This window comes from Micromys minutus (genome assembly GCF_963924665.1).
Source record: "Micromys minutus genome assembly, chromosome: 21".
NCBI classification, from domain to species: Eukaryota; Metazoa; Chordata; class Mammalia; order Rodentia; family Muridae; genus Micromys; species Micromys minutus.
The window spans coordinates 5,067,512-5,086,998 of record NC_137956.1 but is presented as its reverse complement, the minus strand read 5'-3'; the positions used below and the strand labels follow the sequence as shown (position 1 = coordinate 5,086,998).

Sequence of the window (19,487 nt, the reverse complement as noted above, 5' to 3'; positions counted from 1 at the left end):
TTACTCTACAGTTTTCAAAGCAATCACTGAAAACATAAAACCCTGCTAGAAATATTAGAAAGGGTTTATTTGAATCAGAAGGCACACAGTGTGGATGTTATGAAGGGGTTCCCAGTGGCCAACGATGGGATCTAAGTGTGTCCTAGAGCTCCAGTGCTCTGGACTGTGGCTCCGCTGTGTCTGCACCACTCCCGCTTGGCTCTGTGCTCCAGGCGTGCCTTCCTCCAGCTCAGCAGTTATGTCCAGTTATGCTACTTGGACATAAGCTGATAGTTTTAGGGTTTCTATTTTTATCTCTAAAGCTTCTTTTTGTCATTCAAAATAACTAATGATAGTAACAGATTATTACCATGGAATGGCAAGGGCATCTGATAGTTAGTGAAATGGTTTAACAAATAAACAGGTAACAGGTAAAACTCCTCAAATTCCAGGCAGCAGGTGTGAGAGAACAGAGGATGTGGATGCTCAGCACCTGTCACACACTGTAGTGATCTCCACTGAAGGAGAGATCAGGAGGGAAACGTAATGAAAGCATGGGGATTCCTGCATTCATGCCTCAAGGATCTCCCTTCCTTCCTTACTTCTTGCACAGAGAACAGTAGTACTTGGCAAACACCACTTCAGTCCTGAGCTCAGACTTGACAGAAGTGAAGTGATAAATTAGTACCAGTCTGCCAGTCCTGTGAGGTCCGAGAGCTAAGGTCTCCTCTGCAGCGTTTCTTCCCAACAATACAACGTGGGTTTGAACAGGACAAACCTCTGGCTAATCTAAACTAAACAACACCCAACAAAAGAGCTGCCCGTGCTTTTCTACAGAGCCAAGATCATAAAGGAGGAGAGGAACAATAAACCACAAAAAACGACTGCATCATGTCTCCATGGACTAGCTCGGAGGGAGACAACACGAGAAGAGACAGTGAGACAAATGAGAAACTATAATTAAAGCTTTAACATTAGAGAATAATATGACAAGGTCAAATTTCTGATTTTTAATATCATACTGTGGTTATATGAGAACATCTAGAGAATCTGGGTGAAGATTTAACACCAATTTCCAACTTACTGTTGATTGGAATTATTTAAACATTAAAATGTTGATAATTATGAGTCCTCTTTTAATGTCTTTTAAAAAATGTATATGAGTCTACTGTTGCTGTCTTCAAACCCACCAGAGACAGCACCAGATCCCATTACAGATGGTTGTGATCCACCATGTGGTTGCAGAGATTTGAACTCAGGACCTCTGAAAGAGCAGCTAGTGCTCCAAACCGCTGAGCCAGATCTCCAGCCCTAGTGCTTTTTAAATTTTTTAACTATAAAATGTCAAAACAAACATTCTGAATGAAGAAATAAATAGCTCAACACCTTCCTTTTTTCCAAAGCTTCCTTTAAAGTTCAGTTTGTGGAAAATAAAACAACTCAAAGACTATCTTAAAATATGTACCTGTGTTGCCAAAAATGCTTAATTTAATGTTTTTCATGTTATTTTCACTCAAAGGCTTGTTAGCAAGATACTAGAAAATTCTGTTATACAGTTTTATGGGATTCAGGGTGAGTGTAAGGAAAAAATGTGGATTTTTTTCCTTCTGCAGTGCTTCAAAATAAAAAAGAATATATATCTTACTCCCAGTCTGACTATTGCTTAATTTCTTTATAAATGACAAGCATTCACTTTTAACATAATTCTGTGGTGTACGTGAAGGCAAAAGAAACAGACAGCCCATAAAAGAAGGAATCTGCCCTTTTCAGGTTCCTAAGAGGATGAGACAAATTAGCTTGTGAGCGTTAACTTTATTTTCATGGTTGTGTAAAGTCCCACTGATATTTTATGGGTTACTGTTGGTATTAAAAGCATATTGCATATGGTGGGGTCTAAATTAATGTTGCTGCAATGGAATGCCTGTTGGGAGGGGACGTGAATTACAGTCTTTACAGATAAGACTAGGAATACCTCTGCAACAAGACAAAATCTCAGACATACTGAAAAATGAAGACTTAATTTGGGCAAGATATTTTTATTATGTTCTGTTGCACTTTATACAAAAGGATATGTGTAACAAAAGCACAAGTTAAGCTATATCATACTGGAGACACTGAACACACCGCCCCTGCATTAGACTATCAGCACTGCTGAACTTCCTAAGTGCTTCTCCGTGACCCTACCTCCAGCTTGACCTGTCTGGCTGCTAGAGTTAACAACTAGCTTGAGTTTTCATTCATCTATTTTTACGTTTTGCTTTGCTTTTCTTGCCCCAGTATACTAATTATTAGAAGCAGCTCTATATTTGTGACTCTGGTCTCAATTCTATGTAATAGGATGTTTATCTTTCTATCCAACATTGTATCTGTCTATCCTATGATAACTGAGAAATCTGAGAAACCTCCACCTTGAAGTGAACTTGTCAATGGAGGCCTTAGCTCCATCATTTTTGTCTTTATAAATATTATTTATTGACTTTTTCTTGTACCATACTGTCTCATTACTAGACCTTTTTAGTTAGCCTTAAGTTGGATAATACTACCTTCCAACTTCATCCTCTTTGAATAGTTAACTATCCTGGGTCTTTTGCCTTTTCTGTATTCATCTTAGAATCTGTTTGCTGATGGCTACAAAATAATTTACTAAAACTTTTGTGATTTAATTTAATGTACAGATCAAGGTAAAAAGAGCTGACTTCTAACATACCAAGTCTTCGTATCCATGGGATATCTCTCCACTCTTTTGAATTATTTTAGCAAAACTATGGCTTATAAAGAATATATTCTTCTAAAGATACTGAAACCAATCTCTCTCATCTGCCTATTCCCTCAATGGTATCATGTATTTAAAATTTTAAATTCCAGTGCTTCTTTCTTGTATTAAGGCTGATTCTGCAACCTTGTAATCTCACTAGTCTTAAGAAGCTTTCTGTTCTGGAGTGAGGGGTAGTGTCCTAGAGATTTTACAACAATCACTTCATTTATAAACAAAGGCCATTTCATTTTTTCTTAGACCATATACTTTTATTTCCTTTCCTGAGCTTACTGACTAACCAGGAACTCATTCCACTGCTACAGATGAGTGACAACAGGGACACCTTGCCTTCTTCCAATATTAAGAATGAAAGGCTCTAGTTTTACACCATTATGTATATTGGCTGTTCTATGTTTTATATAAATATTATGAAGGAAACTCTCTTTCTGCTCCTAGCTTGTTGAGAGGTGTTTTGTCTTGGCTGGGTATTAAGATTTTGTCAAACATGTCCCCTATAGCAACATGATGATACAGTTTTTTTCTTTTATCAGTTCACTGGTCAGGAAAACACACTGGTGTCTGTTATATGTTGTTGGACTAAAATTTGCTAACGTTTGTGTTGAACGTTTGGCAATCATGTTCATGAGAGTCTGCTTTGTAGCTTTCTTTTCTTATAAAGTCTTTATATAGTTTTGGTATTTGGATAATGATAGCCCCATAAAATGAATTAATGCCCCCTATTCCCCTATTCTACCTTCTGGAATAGAATGTAAAGAATTTATGTGTTTGATACAAAACATCTGGATTTGATGCTTTTAAGTTTATTAATCACCAGCTCAATCTCTTGGATACATTTAGGTTATTTAAATTTATTTTTCTTTGCTTAAAGTTTCACTGAATGCATCTTTATAAGAATTTGTTCATTTCACTTATCAAGTTTGTGGGTCCACAATTTTTATAATATTTTTATTTCTTTTAATTTTTAATTTAATAATTTTAAATGTATCTTTTCATTCCTAAAATAGTAATTTGGATTTTCTCACTTTGGCTATCTAGGCTAGCAGTTTGGTACTTAATGATTTTTTTAAAAAAATAAGTTAGCTCATTTCTGCTATCTTTTTAAAAATTATTTTCTTCTGTTTAGTCTAGACTTACATAGTTCTTCATTCTCTGGTTTCCTAAAACAGAAGCTTAATTTTCTTTTAATATATACATTCAATATTATTTTGATGAATTATTTGTATTTAGTTCAAAATATTTTCACTTTCTCTTGAGTTTTTTCCCATTGGCACTGGTATAGTTTAGAATTATGCTGTTTAGCCTCCAGGCATGACAAGGAGGTGGGGCTGCAGAGCTGCCTTTCTGTTCTAGTTCAGTCCTCTGTGATCTGAGAGCATATTTGTCTTATTTCTACTGTTTGGAATTTGTTAAATGGTGTCTGTCGTCCTGGATGTGGTCCATCTTACTGGCTGTTCTCCTAGCATCCTGCAGTGCTGAGCAGGTTTATCTTACTGTTCTTACAACTAGCACCTGTATTTGCCACTAGAGAAAATCTAGCTTTTGTGATTTCCTTTAACTCTGTTCTTTTTCATTATTAAAAGTAACAGCTCTAAGGATATCTGCTCTTAGTATTTCTCTTTCATACTGTAACATGCCATATTATAACAGATGATTAAATATTAACATATATAAGGCAGAGACTGGGGGAGGTCTTTAGAAATATCATAATTATTTACACAGAAATTCCTAAGAAATCTAAAAAAAATCAGGATTATAGCACAGCCTGAGCATGTAAGATCAATGTATGGTTGACATACTATCAAAAATTCCTAGACTGAAATTTAAATATATATAACTATAATGTGTTTCTGTGCATATTTGTACATATTTGTCCAAGATCTAATTGCACTGTGACAGAAAGACTCTTAAAGGACATGCTTTCCCACATTGATTATATCAAAGCCTTGTGTCACTATTTCCAGCAGCAACTACTAACCTTTAAAACCACGGACATTTACACGTACTTGCTTAAAGAAAGTCTAAAACTGGAGACCTATGGATCGAGCTCACAATGCACCAGCTCATAAGATTAAAAGATCTGCACAACTCCCTCTCACATCCTTCCCGTCAAATAACCCGACAAGACAGAAATAGCATAATTTGGAACTAAGAAGGGGGGAGAATAATTAAGCAAAAATTTTATTTTATAGAAAAAGAAAACCCTATACAATCTTTATTAAAGAAGGCCTGGACTTGTTTGTAAGTACTACTGAAAACTCAAAGAAGATGTATCCTCTGCTGTTCTGGGACTTATAATAATATTTCACAAATGAGATTGCTTTCAGGAAAGTTAACTGATGTGAGGGAGTCTGTGATTTAGTGCCAAGATGGACAGCAGAGATAAGCATTGCAAATGTTCTCTGCAGAGAAGGGAGGTATTGGGCGATGGTGTGGCTGAAATGTTAGAAGAATACTCCAGGAAACAAGAAATAATGAGGAAGGGTGACCTGGGATAGGACAGGCAAAGTAGAAGACAGAAACTCTATCCCTAATAAAATGATCTGCTGGCCTGGCAGGCCCTCTTTGATGACAGCCCCTTTCTAGGGACCATCTGATATCCTCCCAGGCTTAAAGGTGGCAGAGAAAAAAAACACGTTTAGCTTTTTTCCCCTCTGCCAAGTCCCTGGCCCTACAGAAAGCTCACAGGATTGAGCTTCCTCTGGCTGTTCAGCATCAGCCCCTACCACAGCATCCTCCTCAGGGTGGGGAGGGAACATTCGGGGGGCAAGGCTCAGGAATCATGGAAATCCATACAAACAATTGCAAGTAAATCCAAAACCATAAGAGAAGCAGCCAGTTGTAGAAAATAGGAAGCCATGACAAAAGAGAAACATATTTCAGGGTTATCAATTAATCCCATATTTATAAAGAACAAAGATATAATGGGGTGAAAATATCCAGGAAGAAAAAAGAAGTTTCCAATAATACATAAAGTCAGTAAAATAATGCTAGAAAAATAGTTTTAACATATATTTTTGTTAAAAGAGAAGAGACCCCAAAACAATCTCATCGATTCGATGTTGTAACTAAATGAATAAAGAAATTCATGTGTTAAAGGCAAGGAAACAGGGAGACAGGAGCTACATCAGGGCAATAAACAACAAGGGAAGAGATTCGAGAACAAGAGGTGAGGAAAGAGAGGGAGGAAGGAACACAATGAAAGGGACGCCACCTCCCAGAACTCTGTCAGGACTGACATTCTGAATTAGCCCAGCTTAATAACTACTTAACTTAAAAACTCTGTTTTTCTTTTTTCAACATGAAAACCTATTTGATTTTTGTTTTTATTTTTTAAAGCAAGACCCATCAGCAAACAGAGCACCTGGGACATGAAAACAGGCAAGCATAACTGTAGGCATACAGAACGACTGAGCTGTGAGAAATGAATTTGCTGAGGGCTCGAGTCCAGCTCTCGGCCTTGGCAGTCTTTGTGTTTTTACTTCTCTCTGCAGGAGTTTGCTCATGCTGGGGTACTGTCCTGCTGATGGTTCTAAGTCCATGTCCTTGGTCCCAAACAGTCTGAGAAGCCATGCAAAGAGATGGAAAAAGAAAGACCAGCAGCCAGACCAAAGGACATGGGGGTCAATGGGACTCAGAAAAATTTGTTTTCTTCTTTATAATGCCTAATAAATCTCTATTATGAATATCAATGCCATCCTGTCCCTGTTTCCTTCTTCGTTAACCTCAGAATTTTCCTATGTGGCTTCTCCTCTCATATTTTCTTTTCCAAAAATCTAAACACAGTTGAACTTGAGAGGCTGTGCCTCTTAGCCCGGGCTTCTACGGTCTCTTTTTATTAGCACCCTCCTGACCTCCCTTTGTCTGTCTTCTTATCTCTTTCAACATTTGTCGAGTGTCTACTCTCTTTTAGATACCATGCTTGATGGGGTCTCCTAGATTTGTTTTCCTTCTTCTCTAGGCCAAGGGCATTGTGTCTCTCAGTCTAAACACATCTGTCTGTCTGTGGTATATGATCACATCAGTAAGAGGGTCCTGACTCACCATTCCAAGAGACAAAGACCAGGGCTTCCATATCCACATCAAATCATATGCAAATAATTGTTAAGAGGAAAGAAATGACTCCCGAGACCAAATCACTTGTAGAAAGCTGGTTTGGCTAAAACAAAACCAATTATGTATACTCTACTGTCCCATAATTCCTCACTCTGCTACCGGCATCTCTTATACTAAAACTAGTAAGAAACAGTCAAGTGGGTGGCTTTGATAGGAACTGGTTGGCTGACAGCATCTGGGACTCTGTTGGAGCAACATGGCGTCGAAGCCAAGCACACACATCAGTATCAGTTGTGACATAGTCCCAAACTAGAAGAAACTAGAGTCGCCATCCATCCGTGTTGCAGGAGAAGGCAATGGGAACTGCTACTGGTCCTGGTTAATGTTCATTTCTTCCTGTTCCACTTTCTATAAACAAGGTAATGCCTATACAAGCTCATTACTGTAAACTGAGCACATTTAAATTGGTAGTAAAACCAGAGTATTTACTCTAGTGCATGTATAAAGTGCCTCGTCTAAGGTTTTGGAAATGTTTCAAGTTTTGAAACCAAGCAGCTGGCAGCTTTACAAGGCAAGCCTTAGGCTGCAATCGCTCACTCTGGAAAAGTCTTTTGGTGTCCCGTATCAGGTAGTACCATTCAGCAGACAGGCATCTCCTCCCGCCCCTTGGATTCTTTCACCATAAATTTGCATTCACAGGGTTCTTATAACTCTTGCAGCACTCCAGGCTCCAATGGCTGTTGATTAAATGTATGTATCCTGTGCATTCAATCTGACTTTCATTATGGTCACTTCGTAAAACCGCCGTGGGCTGGACAAGCGATGACACATAGCAAGAACCTGGAATCCCTGCAAAGTCTCAGATGAGAATTTTTTTCTCTCTCTGTTTCCCCCTCTTTATTAATAGTGACCATTTTGTGGCCTAGCTCTAAATCACCCAGCGTATTTGACAGCAAATGTCCCTATCTATGGATTATATATAACCCGTCCTAAACACCAGATGAAAAAGGGATAACCCCAAGAAAGGAAGGGCTTGCTTCCATGTAAATCATGTTACAAATTGGACAACACCCAGAGAGTTCATTGTTCGCCCTCAATTGTGAAGGCCATTCCCATTTACTATTCCCCTGGAATGGATGTTAATTAAGGCCGACTGAGACCATAAATCACCCTGAGAGTTTTACAATGTAATTCAGCATTAAGCATATGTATTTAAATAAAAAGTAACTGATTAACCACTAGTGCTTTTCCAGAAGTTGCTGAGGCCATTTCTTTATAATAGAGGCATGTCACTTTTCATTTTTGTAGAGAGAAAATGAAAGAAGTATTATCTTCTTTAAAAGGTAATAGTTAGGATACTTAAGGGAGTCATGACACTGTTTATTATGAGAAAGAGGGGAACTGAAAAGAATAAGGAAAAAGGAGAGAACAAAAAGGTTAGGGCAATTGGTACCTACTTCTTATCTCCTTTATCATGACTCCTTTTAGTCCAAGCAAGCACTTACTATGCATCTACTCTATGTCAGGCACCATGCTAGGCACTGGTGGGTAAGACTAGTCCTACTCTTAACTCGAAGTGTGTGATGCCACGGCTCGGGGAGACCAGTCCAGCTGTTGCTGAATTAATACAATGTTTAGCGACACATAGAGATATTGAGCATCCCCTATGCACTGAGGCACACACTTACAAAATGATCTATCTCTGTGTGTTCAGGTGTGCAGGTGTGTGTGCATACACAAGTGTCCTTGTGAATGTGGAAGCCAGAGGAGTCTTTCCTCAGGCATTTTCCACTGTTTTTGGAGTCAGGGTCTTTCACTGTTTCAGAGCTCATCAAGAAGGGTAGGCTGGTTGGCCAGCAAGTCCCAGGGAGCTACCAGTCTCTGCATTTCCAGTGCTGGGATTACAACTTCACACCACAATGCTTATCCTTTTTTTTAAGGGGGGATTGTGGGGATCAAACTCACAACCTTGTGCTTGCAAATCAAGCGCTTTATTGGCTGAACTATTTCCCCAACTCTAATCAAAATGATATGTTTTATATTCAAATTGCATATAATAATATCAGAGAGGTAATTTGTGTGCTTCCTTGAAACCCAGTCAAAGCACACATACCTGCCTGTCTCCATTCTTATGGAGAAAGGATTTGGGCTTCATCTTTGAGCACACTTCATCTTTGAGTAAAGAGAGGCAGAGCTGCCAAAGCACAAGTTCTTAAAGAACTCTGCTGAGAATACCTTTAGCTTAGTATGAGTGTGGTGCTGGGAAGAGGGCAGTAACCAGTGCAGCCTCCTCCATGTTGAATAACCTGTGAGTTGTATTTGTACTGTCCTAAGCAAGTAACCTCTGTGTCTCTTCCTATGTGATCTGGCCCATCCAATCCTTTACCTATGCCTAAGCCAGAACAATGATACAGAAGAACACCATGCCAAACTCCCAACATTCTGTTTTCCATCAAGTATGTGTCCATACCTAAATATGGTGGGAGTTGGTGCCTCTGAAGAACCAACAACCTTGCATAAGCCAATGGCAGAAGTGCCCTAAATCCTGCAGATTTAAGCTTCTCTCTAGATTTATTCAACTACATTTATGTTACTACAAAACAACATAAAGCAAGTGGTTTACAGATAGCACTAAGTTCTCACAGCTCTGAGAGCTAGATCGAGGCACCAGCAGGTTCGGTGTCTGGTGAGGGCCCACTCTCTGGCTCACGGATCACACCTTGTCTAGTGAGGGCCCACTCTCTGGCTCACGGATCACACCTTTTCCCTTGGTACTCATACAGCAGAAGAGATGGGCTAGCTGCTTTAGGTCTCTCTTGTAAGGACATAGCCCATTCCTGGAAAACTGTCTAATCACTGATCAAAGATTTCACCTTTAATACTCTTGCCTAGGTTATCACTTGGGTTGCAACATAAAAATTGGGGAGAGATATAGATATTCAAATAATCTATCACCCTCAGCCCTCCCAAATTCCACATTAAACCTACAACATGTTTTTTTAGCAAGACATGAACTATTATGTGTCAGGATATTTGAACATGCTGCTCCCTTTCTTTACTTGTTAAATTTTAAGGTAATGACACTCTTTCAAAACATAGTTCAAATACAAAAAAAGACTTCCCCAGATGCTCCACCATCTCCTGCCTACCTATCATATTAGCCTGCAATACTTTTACTGATGTACCTACTTTGTTGTTTGCTCCTTAAGAACAACTGCACCACTAGGCCATCTTTATTTTTATAGCTATCTGAAAATGAAACTGTGGCCTTAGTAGTTGCTCAATAAAAGTTTGCTGCATGTTGATACTGCATAAGTAGCAAGTACTTCTTTCAGTACGAACTAGAATATGCCCTTCAAAGTCAAGGCTCTTAGACTCCTAGAGCCATTTCCCCTCACCTTTGAGACAAGATGTCCTTTAGTCAACACTGAATATCATCTCACTTTGCCTATTTCCCTCTAACTTGTCTGGATCCCACGACCTATTTTATGGTACACTATTAGGGCACTTGTCTGTGTGTTTCTTGTCTAAAGTGAACAGTTTTTAATAAGAATATGATTTTAGTGTCCTACAAACAATACCAATATCTTGTTACAGCCTTTAGGAACAAAGGTGCCTCACAGGCTCCCAGGAAACCTGGCTTTGGTTTCCACTGTGTAACCATCTGTGTGTCAAGCTGGTGCTTTGACAGCCAAGCTTACTAAAGCTTTAATATTCACTGATGAGTATCTTTGTCTGATATGAATATGACTAGAATGAAATAGAATGAATAGCTGTGAAAGAGACAGTCACAGAACTAGATGGGACCTTACACACAACTTACACAATATACACAGTACATAAAATCCAGTCACTTGTCGATGACTGTGTGCCTCTGAGAGTGGCACAGTAGATGCCAGAACCACCATGCTCTGGTTCCCATGCCACTGCTTTTCCTACATTTAATGTTTTGCTGATATTGACTTGAAGAGGCAGCTGGAGAGCCAACAAGGTATTGAGCTAGCCCTCCCTGCTTCTTTCACAGGCTTTGTTAGAAACCTTGATATACCTTAGTAATTAGTCAGCAGAAGGAATTTTACTTGCATCTAAGCTCTCTCTTCTTCCAGCACAACCAGCATACAGAGACAATTACTCCACATTTCATTCTTTAAAGGTTCAATATGTTGAGGAAACCCTGGCTTACATTAGGACATGTGGTGCTGAGACATCTCCATTGCTGGTGTCCCTAGGAGAACTTTTTCCAGGGAACAGAGAGCAGCCAGACTATGCTGAGCCTCTGATAGCACTTTTTTCTGTGATTCCTAAAGAATAGTTGTGTGCTCTTAAAACCACGAACATCTACATAGCAGCTACAAGGGAAGACTTCAAAAGCAATCTTATCCTAATGACTTGGCTTAGAAGGGCTGACTTGGGATGAGCAGAGAGAAAGGGGAAGGACCAGTGACTGCTTTTAGGAACTGACTACATCTGAGTGAGGGCCTTCTCACACCACACCCCCTTCCTCTGTAGAATCTAGGTATCCAAGCTGAGCAAGAGAAATTCATCAATTGCCAAAGTGTTTATGAGTCAGTCACAGCTGTTTGGCAACAGTTTCCCTTCCTGGCTAAGAACATGAAAGTAAAAATTCACACTGGCACTTTACTAGAGGCACTACGTGGAGAGCATCTGAAAAGCTCTGTACTGAAGTAGAATTCCCTTCTGTAAATAGTTTACAACATCCTAGAGGATCAGCACCTGGGAAGGAAATGTCATATAAAATACTTTCCTCTCTCAGAAATACCATCTTCCCAGAGGTACGCTTTCAGGAAGTAACCAGGACAATGCACCATAGCGAGTGCTTTCTACCAATCAGAGTGGCCCTTCCAAGTCATAAAGAAACAGACAACTCATTGTCTCCAGGAGAGATGTTCAGATATGTAAGTGGAGAATATGGCTGTACTACCAAGCTAACACAGTTAGACCATAGACATGTGCATGTTAACATCAACTAAAGGCAACCAGGTTGGCCTATACAGTTTTATTTTCCAAGAGACCATTGGGAGTGAGAGACTAGGAATGTGCCTCATACAGTAAAATGATTGTTGCACAAGCTTGGAGATCTGAGTTGAGACCCCTAGCACTCATGTAAAAGCCAGATATACAGTGTGTGTCTACAACCTCAACAAGGAAGTAGGCAGGGAAGAGACAGGTAGATCCTTGGAGCTCACTGGTCAGACCAGTGAAGCCAACCTATGAGCTCCAGGTTCACTAAGAATGAAAATGTAAAGTGTAGAGTAACTGAGGAAGACAGCCAAAGTGGACCTCTGCCCCTCCATATATGAGCAGGTAAGCGTGTGTGCAAGAGCGTGTGCATACACACACACACACACACACACACACACACACACACACACACACAAACACCCCATTTGTCTTTCCCTACCTCAAAGTAAATGAAGAGTTACTTTACTTGCCCATGCTTGAAGACTGTTCAGAAAGTTGTCTCTATGTATGGAAAACAGTAAAGTAGGGAAGTCAGCAAGGACTGAAGTCAAAAACTCTGAAAGTATTTTTTTTTCATCTTTCTTATGAGAACACCCTAGGAAGTAAGTATCAGAGTGAATGGTCTCCATATAACTATCAGTCTGCTTGTTCCCATAAACACTGAGTAAGTTAGCAAGTTACCTCTTTAAGTTTTGTTTTCTCTTCCACAGGAAGGGAAAGGAAGACCTCTCTCCCTTACAAGGCTGGTGTGCCATTAGTGATGTAGAGCATGTATGTGCCTACAGCTTAAAATGAAAGATTCTCCTCTCTCTGCATTTCTTTATGAAAGGTCTCTGAGTTTTACTTGCTTTCTCTTATATCCTAAGATAGCAAACACGAAAAAATAACCAAAATATTTTTTTTTTAAGTTCCTAAGGGAAGGTGGTCATAATAAGGCATTTAGATTAGCCATCAACAGGGAAGACTATCCTAATGGCTGCATTAAGTTGCTTTTTAATCTCATCAGTTACTGGGAAGAAGACTCAGCAGTGCACGTTAGCCATGCAAGCTGCATCATTTAACCACTTCTGAAGCCGTTCTGGGGGGTGAATTAGGCTTTGCACCCTTTTAAGCTCACAGAACAGTTGCCATGACTACAGTATGGACAGAGGTGGTCGTGAATAATATTGGAACGGGAAAATCTGAACTCTGAGGCATTTTCTAAACAGTAGGTATGGATAGGACTTAGGTGGAAACCATCTCCTATCATCAATCAATCCTTTGACACAGCTGCCAGGCTTAATTTCAATAATGGAAAGTTTTGTTATTTTTACAGTTAATGCTTTAAATTATGTGCATTAAACACTGAAGTATGCAGTGCCTTGGGAAGTTAAATAATACTTAGTTTGCCACTGAATTTCATTTGGATCACCACTGGAGAGTACCAGTCAGCAGATCAGTAGACAGATCCATCAGTTTGTACACAGAGGCTCAACAGTTTCTAGTGAAATACACTGCAGTTGTTTGAAGCCTGGCTGCGTGTAGTCACCTGAACTTGCTACAGGTCTACTTGCTGTCTCGGTAGATATACTTGATTACAGTTTTATGAACAAGAACCAATCACTAGAAGCCAATGTAGTACAGTGCTCTGTGAAGCTAATAATTTGAGGGCATTACAAAAGCAACAAAAGTCTTTTTAACTCTGGAAAAGCAGCTCAGCTTATTTTCCTGATAGCTAAGAGTTTACAAATACAAAATAAAAAGACAGAGCTGGTTTACATCACTAATAGTGAAGATTGAACCTCCTCTTCAAATATCCACCTCCATGACTGGATCAAAATTGCCATTCTATGCCCCTTGATTCATGCCAAAACATCTGGCTAAGAAGTGTTAAAACTCCATCTGTATCTGCCTCCCCCCACCCCTGGCACCTTAAAGAAAAGAACACCTAGATGACTGTCGGTATTTTCCACCTTCAGTTCTGGTTTGGTAATGTGGAGGTGTGGCCTTTGTTCAATAAATATAATCTTTTATTGGCACAGGCATGGTTTTTACTAAACTTGCTTTGCCATGACTTAATTAATCAATTCTAACTAAAAATCAACTAAAAATTCTAAATAATGGATCCAATGGTGTGTGACCTAAATGTCATTTATGCTGTGTCCTAAACTGAAAAGCAGAAAGAAGAACAGGCTTTCCAGAAAGAAAGCAGCTACACTCTTAAAAGTATTGGACACATGAATTAAAAATCAAATGAAACAGTTTGTCAATTATTTTTCTGAGCTGACTATATATCAGTATTTTAAATCAAGCATTGAATGCCCAGTATATCATACCAATATGCAGTACTGACATTATCGGTAACGACACAGGCAGGAAGAAACAGGAATATTGGCAGTGAGACAGCAAAGTGACACTCAGCTTCTGAGATGGTCATCTAAAAGGTCGGTCTGTCTCTCTGTCTCTGTTTTTCTGAAAGTGAAAAGACACCGAGAAAAGCATAGAAACAAAGGGACAATCTGATTAGTCATTAGACATATTCTCCAGAGGACAGTTCATTTTGAGGGAGACAAAGCTAGCTCCAGATTAGCTGGAAAGAGTTAGAGATGCCTGGCCTCTTTAGGTGCTGCTTTAAAAGCTCCATGCTATCTCAAGTCATTCACAACCAAAAGTCCAGAAATTCTGTGATCCAGGTCAGCACTGAAAAAGACATTCCATATCAGCTGTGGCCTCTTAGCTCTCCAAAGTTCTTTTAGACATAGGCCATGTCCTAGTCTTACACTTGATTTTTGTCTGCTAGAGGCCTTCCTGCTTTTTTATCAAATTTCAATCTCCCACCTGTCCCTTCCCTATCTGTCTCTGTCTCTCCCTGTTCTCTGAACATACACACACACACACACACACACACAGGCATACATGCACATGTGCCCACACTCCCTCTATGCTCTCGTAGATCCTCAATGTGTTAAATTCCTACATGCCTAACAATGACTTAGAGAGCATAACTTAGGTATGCCATGTAAGCATTCTAGGGCTCAGTTTTCTCATACACAATATAGATGAAAACACTCTGCCAAGGGGTAATAATGTTTGAATAAGGTACTGGATTACAGAAAATGCTGGGTCAGTGAGCAGTGAGATGTTTTATTGATTTTGATTCAAGATGCAAACAACCAATTCAAGGGGCTGAAGAAATGGCTCAGCAACTAAGAACACTTGTTTCTCTTGTAGGATCTGAGTTCTGTTAGTACCTGGTGGCTAACTCTTTACTCTGTAACTTTAGTTCCGAAGGATCCGACACCACCTTCTGGCTTCTGAAGGTTCCAGGCATGTACATGGTATACATACATGCATGTAGGTAAACAAGTCCATACACATGTACATGTATACATACATGCATGTAGGCAAACAAATCCATACACGTGTACATGTATACATACATGCATGTAGGCAAACAAATCCATACACGTGTACATGTATACATAATGCATGTAGGCAAACAAATCCATACACATGTACATGTATACATACATGCATGTAGGCAAACAAATCCATACACATGTACATGTATACATACATGCATGTAGGTAAACAAATCCATACACATAAGAATAAGTCTTTTTTGGAAGGCAACTAACTTGTGCATGTTCTAATCACCCATATTCTCTGTGTTTGATTGTTTTTTCATTAATTTATATATTCTCCATTGTTACTTGAGATCTACTGCCAAACCATCAGAGAGACCTGAAAAGACAGAAGAGACCATCCCACACATGAACTAGGCTCCCCGGATGTCCTTATTCCTGCACGAAAGCAGGGTTTTTAAAAAGGGGAGTGTGTGCTTCAAACAGTCCTAGCCTGGAAAGGGACTGATCAGCGGCCTGGGAAATAGGCTTTGAGAAGAAAAGCTCGGGAGAGGGCTACAGTGAACACAGGCAGTAAGCCCAATGTAACATGATTTCTTTTTGTCTTTTGCTTGGAAACAAATGTTCTTTGCCTATCTTCCCTGGGTTTAATTAGTCTTCTGTTTTTCTCAGGATTGACCGTTCATTTGCAAATAGAGGACATCAGAAAGGCTGGTGGGTGTGGGTGTTGGAGTGGAAAGAGGTTGGAGTGTTTATTTTCAAAGCCACAGGGGTCCCCATTTGAAAAGCACCCAGCTTATCTCAATGTTTTTGTTTGTATGATTTTGAATTGGAACGTTGGAGCAATTCATTTAGGAGATTAAGCTGTCTTTACAATGGATCTGGTTAGCCTATCTGTTCAGTAGTATTGCTAGGGTTAAGAGAAGTCTTTCCAGGGCACCTCAGTGGCCCCAGTACAACAATTAGAAAGGATTCTTTGAATCTCCCTTCATTTTAATGCCAATTAATTTTACATAAATGGGTGTCCATTTGTTGCTCACAAGTAAGACTCATAAACCTTCTGTCCAATAGTTTTGGATATCCGGTTTCAACAAGGTACAGATGGCCAATAACATAGGAATTTATTAAGAAGAAAAAAATGAGTAAAACTTCAGTTTATGTATATTACAAATCCCTGAGAAATCCTGAGGTACACTTATACCAGAGAGTTACTTAACAACCCAATTCAAATTTAGCTAGATATATTTTATCTGTCAAACTTAATCAGATGTTCTTGGGTCACAGTGTGTGTTTCAAGAATGCTGAGTAAAAACAGCAGATATCATCTCCTTATTGCACTTAAAACTCATTCTTGGTGGAGCTGGAGAGTTTCATCAGACAGAATGAGAGTAACCCTGGTGTGCGAATAAAGTGACATTGTAGAAGTAATGTGTTCTCAGTCCCGGGATAAACCTAATTCCAGGCACGAAAGCCTGGCCCACTTATAGAAATATTTCTCATCACAGAGAAACTTAAAGGCCAAAAAGGCAACTGGCACCTTTGGCTGAATAAGAAATTAATTTACATGTTTACAAGTGCGTAGTCCTTGTCATTTGTGTTGCAAAGTGAACATGGGGAACTAGAAGGGCTGGATAACCTAAGGCTGAGAAAGTCTTCTGATTTTCTCATGACAATAAAAAAAAAAAAAAAAAAAGCAATTGTTTTCATATATTGTTGGCACAGTTAAAGAGAGAAATCAGTGTATTTCTGGATGAAAATAAAATAATTTCCCACATAATTATGTCTATTCTATATATGATTCTTTCTCTCTCTCTCTGGAATTAGATTGTAATATTGTTTACAATGATTTGCTGCAAACATCTTTGACTTGAAAGGATAATGAACTAATAAACCAGGCATCGCAGTTTATAGACTCTACTTGTTACCTTGAACTTTCATCTAATGTCTAGAAAGGCTTTCAGATTTTTGAGACCTCAACGCTCATTTATTCATTCATTCCTTTCCCCATCCTCTTTCCCTCTTTTAAATAGGTACCTTCCAAAGAGAAGGGAAGGAGGAAGAGAGGGAGGGAAAACTATCAAATGTTTATTCAGTCAAGAAATCTCTACTTAGAATTAAAATGTTAAAAACAATTATTAATAGTACCTGATTGCAAAATAAACCCCATGGTGGCAATAAATTCTAAGAAATACCACATGACATGGAATTCCTCTTCAAGAAAAACTCCTTATAACTACATGGTAGTCCCATATGAGAAGCTGCTGGAATGTCAGCTTCACTCCCAGTGGCCCCATCTGGCCTGAGCACTCTCCCTAGCATGATAAATCACTGACAGGGTCCTTACCTTCCTGCGTTTGATCTCCGCTCAGCAAGATGTGGTTTTGATGTGAAGAACTCCAGAACTCTTAGGTCAGAGACAAATCGCAGTGGCACTGACCTGCCAAGTGCTAAGTCTCTATTAGACTGTGTGAAAAGTTGTGAGCTTCTGACAAGTTTTCTCACCTCAGAGGTTCTGGGCCCTCTGTGGTTTTCTTGAACTTAGCTTGGCAGAAAAGCTGCTGCAAGGGCTTAAAGGAGTGACTCTGAACCTTTCCTCTCGGAAGGGGTCACCACAGCAGCCGCCGCTCTAACTTCTAGGGCTGTAAATGGGGCAAATGTGAAACGTGGTCTCTGCTGAGTATATTTTACACAGAGATCTCTTTTCAATGTGGCAGAATATTAAGTCTTTTGATATGCTTAAAAAACAAAAAACAAAACATGAGAGTCCCAAACTCATTCTCACTCAATGAACTTTTACTGCACTGCAAACCACTCATGTATAGAAGGAGAATCATTAACAGAGGGTTTTGTGGACCACTCTTTGGTAATTACCACTATATCTTTGGGAAAGTATTCTTAACAAAAGCATCCCAAAATTGGTCCCAGAAAGACAATTAAGTGTGAACAAGTTCGGTATTGTCCTTCCTGTCCTCATAACCCCGGGTTCTGGGTCTTGGTGAGTGGAGAGTTTCATTCAACACATCAAGATGGGAAAAACAGTTCCTGTAGGTCTTTATATAAGTAGATAAATATGCATCTTATTTTGTCCTGCTATTTTATTAGTAATAAAAAGTAATGTGTTTGAAATTGTCATTCAGTACCACAAATTATTACCGTGTTTCTGGGTCCATTAGGTACTGTGGCACTCAAAGCACAGTCAGATGATTTTGCTCTTTCGTTAGCTGAGTAAGTGTCTATCATATGAGGTGCCACTAAATGCTCCCACATTAGAGGCAGCTCATGGTCCTCAAGTGCCCAGTGCTCTGCCTGTGTTCTCCTGTGTGTGTACCCTTTGTTAGAGGCTCAGTTTCAAGGGACTGTGCAAGTCGGTGGTAGGAGTTTCCCAGCCTGAGTTGTGTGTTTTCTTGAAAGAAACACATAAGAGACAGTTATTTCAAAATCATATCCTGGCTCTCACTTCCTAGTTGACATTTCACCAATCAGTGACTCCACAAATGAGTGAGGCAATTTTATTTCCTAGCATATGCTCACGAATTAATTCATTCATGTACCAAAATGTTTGGGGGCACACAATGTATCAAAGCAACCGTGACATGAAAGAAGATGAAACTGGCTGGGCTGGGAGTTCTGAGGGGACTCAGGGTAGGGGGAAGAATGATTTTATAGAAAAAAATTTTTAATTTTAAAAAAGTAATTAATTTCAAAAGCAAGAAAATTCAAGTCCCGGAAGATAGTGTAAATATTAAGCAATAATTAGACTCTGGTGTAACATCAGCACCCACATCATTTAATAGTAGTAAGATATATATTGGAAATAAATCTCAAACATTACCTTTTAGAAGGCTTCTTGTAAGAGACTTGATATGCTTTAGCTGACTGAAATGAGGGTCCAAGTAAGCGAAAAGCATGCCCATGGTTATAGACAGGCTGCTTCACAAATCCTCTTTAGGACACTTCCAATTAGAAATACAAATCACTCCCACACTATTCCTCTGGAAAACTAAGTTAGTGACTTTGCAAGTGCTCAGTGAGGGGGAAACATTTACTTCTCTTGCCCATATTTGTGTATAGACATCTACAGTAAATTCTAAGCAATGATCTCCCTCATTAAGGCAGATCATCAAAGGTCCCCAAATCTGTTCTGTGCACTTTTCTAAGCCTTCTCTTTTTCTCTGCTGGAATTCCTGGTAATGACACCGAATGTGGGCAAACCTCATTAGCCTCCCTGCTGTTTACAAGACAGGATTTATGCTCAGTGTGCCGAACACAATGCACACATCACTAAATGGTGAAAACTACCACCCAGGCTCTAATCTGAGAAATGTTCACTCAGTACAAATACCTATCAGTGT

At 39.4% G+C, this 19,487-nt stretch overlaps 1 protein-coding gene across 1 annotated transcript in view; it reads right to left on the bottom strand.

Annotated features, from left to right (window-relative positions):
• ALDH1A2 (aldehyde dehydrogenase 1 family member A2) overlaps window positions 1-19,487 on the bottom strand; it is a 74,725-nt gene that overhangs the window by 44,136 nt on the left and 11,102 nt on the right. The window lies entirely within an intron of this gene.